Below are 4,186 nucleotides of genomic sequence, written 5' to 3'. Positions count from 1 at the left end.
TTTGCGAGCGAACCAGAATAAGGGCCATAGAAAACGTATTCCTATCAGAAGTGAATGTAGCTGTGTTTGGATATACTGTAGCCTGTGAATAGTACTACTAATAATAATACTATCTGGGTATATGGGGCCTGATTCGCTCTGTTCCGATGTTGGTGGGTCTGCACATGCGCAAACGCGTATTTGCGCATGTGCAGACCCCTAAAATGAGGGGACTATGTACTAAGCCAGACCAGTCAATAAGTACTAGCCAATCAGCCCCTAACTGCCACAGTCCATGCTTGTATAGCAAAGTAACAGTTAGGAGCTGACTGGCTGCTACTGTACCTCTGTTCACTTTATCTCTATCTTTAGCAAAGGGACCACTCCAGCTAGGGGCCCCCTGTGGTCGGCATGTATTAAAAATATATATATATATATATATATATATATATGTGGAAGGGTTAGATTTTGGTGAGATGTGCGCCAGGAGGTTATAAACAGGTAATTGTACAGGAGCGTGATCCCAGAAAGTGCACTCCCCTAGTAATATGGTTGGGGCGTCAGCTAAGTCCAGGAGCGGTGGTGTGCCACTCAGGGGGTGATTTGTAGAAAGAGTTTTTGGTTTGGACTTTGAATAGCGACTACTGTGCACATATTTCACATGGGACAATATATAAAGAAAAGTAATTTATTGAACACAGAAGAGAAAAATATAAAAATAGTCACACAATGTATAAAAAATTGGGTATAAAATATATCAGAATTACACGAGAAAAAAGGGGGGGATAAAAAATGTTAAAACTAGCAATGTGTATTTATAAAAGAATGGGATGGCGATAGTGTCAGTGTAGCATACTGGCTGCACTAAAAGAACACAGCATGTGCACTAAAAAACTGTATTCGACGAAGTCCGAAGTGACGAAACGCGTAGGGGCGTGGCCTAGCGTCATTCAAACGAGTGAGACTGACGGAGACAGACAGGAGAGTGTAACCGCTCCATCAAACAGTGAAATACTGTATCCTATGCTGTCAATGTGCGGTACTGAGACCGCCTCATGTGGTACGTGACCTTTGTTGTCCAAACCGTGGAACTTTTTAAAGAATAAATCTTTTATATTGGGATAAACTGCACTATGGAGCGCTTCTTTCTATCGTTTTAGATATATATATATACAAATACAATCTGGCCTTCGTATTGCGCTAAAGGATTTATAATCAGCTGCTACTCCGATAAGGCTCCCCTGTTAGTGAGAGTCTAACAACAAAGATACAAGAACAAGAATTTATCGGAAAGCGCTAGACTTACCACCTAGTCAATCATACACTGGTTATTGAATGAAACACCAATCACATTTCATATGACAATTCTTTGTCCCCTTCCAGAATGATACGTGAGATTCGTTCAAGATCAAAGTTCTTTAATAAAACCCAACGCGTTTCGTCAGAACGACTTCATCAGGGGTGTGACAAAAATAATTTTATTATTAGGTCTGTCTGGCAGCTAACAATTCATTCAGGACAAGGTAAAATCAGTGAGGTGATAGATTTCAGAAAGCCAATTACTTAGTAATTCCTGTAGGGATGAGGTCCTTGAATGTTGGGCTCACAGGGCCAATAAGATGATAGATTTGGGGGAAGCCGGTCTGGCTCAGTATGTCAGACAATTACTGTATGGAATGAGGTCCTTGAATATCAAGCTCACAGGGCCAATAAAGAGATGGATTTGGGGGAAGTAAATCTGGCTTAATGTGCTGGATAATTTCCGTAAGGGTGAAATTCTGGGGTATTGGGCTCACAGGGCCGTATTTATACGGATGGACCTTATAGGTCCAGTGGGAAAAAAACAAGATATCCAATTGCAAATATCACCTCTCAGATAATCACCACAGTGTAGTATATGTCCCAAGCTCCTTCACTGGCTGATAGAAACTGATATCAGCCAGTGACGGAGCTTGGGACATATACTACATCGCTTCTCGGCCTTTTGGCTAAGATCAAGTGTAGTATCTGTACTTATCAGTTGGGTCTGGACCGCCCCCCTGGCAGAGAATAGAGAAAGGCTGGACCAAACCACCTTGCTACTGAGCTGAGGACCTGAAATACCTCATGTTCTGGGCAGGTGCAAGGTCTGGCTGAGTATCTTCATCCTGCCGTAGGGGGGGGGGGGGGGGGGGACACACTCTCCTACTGGTAGGGAGGGAAGAAGCATCGGGCCTAGTAGATGGGGCTCTTTTTTCGGGGGTCTATAGCCTCTGAGGGAGAGTCACTCGAAAATCCCGGTCTAGTATCCACTCCCAGGAAGACGGGAAAAGCTGGGACCGAGTAGATTGCTCTCTGGTCCGGGGGTTTTAGGTTCCCTCGGCCAGAGAGACAGTGAAAAGCCCAGCCCAGTACTCAATCCCTGGGAGAGGTGAAACGTCGGGACTGAGTAGGTGTTTTCTTCTCCTTCAGTTGGTCTATTCGGCCGCTGCCGGGGAGACTCATCGAAAAGCCTGGTGGAGTATCCATTCCCATGCCGGGGGGCCGGAAAGGGCCTGCTGGTGAGGTGGAGAAACACTTGGTCGGACGCTGACTGGCTGCCTGCCTGGAGTCCAAGGCTGCACTGTGCCCCCGGGAAAACTCGGGGGTGCCGAACATGCACGGGTGATCCCAAGTCACCTTGCACTAGTATGGCACTAGCACTGCGCACTTCCCTTTAGGTTAGCGCTTCACGTCCTTACCTCGTCCTTTTGGATGGGGTAGGACAATTTTTCACACCCCCACCCCGACCTTCTGGCTGGGGTCTCTTTATTTATTTATTTCTTTTCCCTCTCACGTTTGTCACTTTTCACGTTCTTTGTTTTTTTGTAGTTTGTCACATTTTTTTGGGTAGTGTGGTCGACCCTTATGGGCCTTCCATTTCCCCAATGTACCGAAGCTCTCGCCTTTTGGGGAGAGCTTCGGTCCCCCGAGGACGACCCCGAGCCGCAAGGCGGAGGGAAGTCTACTGAGGGTCTCTCCAAACCTTCGGGTGCGGAGGACCCACCGTCCTAACCCTTCCGGGGGTTGAGGAATGAGGGTCTCTCTAAGCTTCGGCGAAGAGGACCCACCGTTCCCTATTTCCCCCTCTTCGGCCTTAAGGTTGAGAGGGGTTAGGGGAAAAACGGGGCCCTTCTCCTTCGGGAGAAAGCCCAATTCGAACGCACAGGCCCCTTTGCACTTGTTTAGGCACAGCACTGGTGGTAGGGAGCACACCTCGGGCTCCTGAGTTTTTTCAAACTCAATATTCTCCCACGCAGTTTGCGGCCAGTAATGACAAGTGCAAGGGGGCCCCCTGTCTGAATTGACCCTCCCCCCCCCCCCCCCCCGGAGGCTTAATCCAGCCCTGGCCGCACCCACCCCTTCCGAGGCCCCATCCAGTGTGGCAGGTCTTGATTCCCTGGTGGCCAACGTTATGTGATGTTCCATTGTAATTTTATTTTAGTATGCTGCAACTAAACAAATCTTTATCCTATTATGACAGGGGTGGCCAAACTGGTCCCTGAGATCTACCAACGGTCCACATTTCCCAAATCACCTAGCTGGTGCACAGCTGCAGTCATTACTAATTGTCACATGTTTACACCTGCTGCATTAATTCGTACTATAGATCCACAGGTTGCCTGATATGCATGGACTGCTGGAAGATCTTGAGGACAGGTTTGGCCGGGTGCCGGAGGACTCAGTGGCAGTCGGGATTCCGACAGTCATTGCCCCGACGTCGTAATCCCAACTGCTAAAAGCCCAACACACGGGCACCGGCTATTCTCCCTCGTGGTGGCGCACGACCCCCATAGGGGGAGAATAAAATAGGTGGTTGCGCTTCCCCGCTGTCTGAGTCCCTGCAGTTGGGATTCCGACGGGCTAATGACTGTCGAAATCCCAACTGTAGGGGTATTATACCACACCCGCTTTGGCCACCCCTGTATCATATGTCCCAGTTTTACAAATGAACTCCGTTGTCTTTGGGAATTGATGCCGTTTGGAAATACAGTGCGATCGGCTTCAACTCCCCCAAAGCAGATTGGAAAGATGAGGGACAGATGTTTCTGTTTATTTTTTTCATTCATATATAATATTATCAGTGCTGGGAACCAGGCAAATTTAGCACAATAAGATCCGTCTGAAGGTCAGCCCCGCTACTATCCTGGGTGGATTTCCTTTCCTCCAAGTACGGCCCACTTAGAAC

At 47.8% G+C, this 4,186-nt stretch overlaps 1 pseudogene; it reads left to right on the top strand.

The window, feature by feature from the left end:
• The first annotated feature begins 1,947 nt into the window (after window positions 1-1,947).
• On the top strand, window positions 1,948-2,055 carry LOC146046499 (U2 spliceosomal RNA; annotated as a pseudogene).
• Window positions 2,056-4,186: the final 2,131 nt, after the last annotated feature.

The sequence above is a fragment of the Crinia signifera genome, chromosome 11 (genome assembly GCF_055691185.1).
Source record: "Crinia signifera chromosome 11, ASM5569118v1, whole genome shotgun sequence".
In the NCBI taxonomy this organism is placed as follows: domain Eukaryota; kingdom Metazoa; phylum Chordata; class Amphibia; order Anura; family Myobatrachidae; genus Crinia; species Crinia signifera.
Note: the sequence above shows the minus strand (reverse complement) of the source record. Positions and strands in the feature narration are given on the sequence as shown.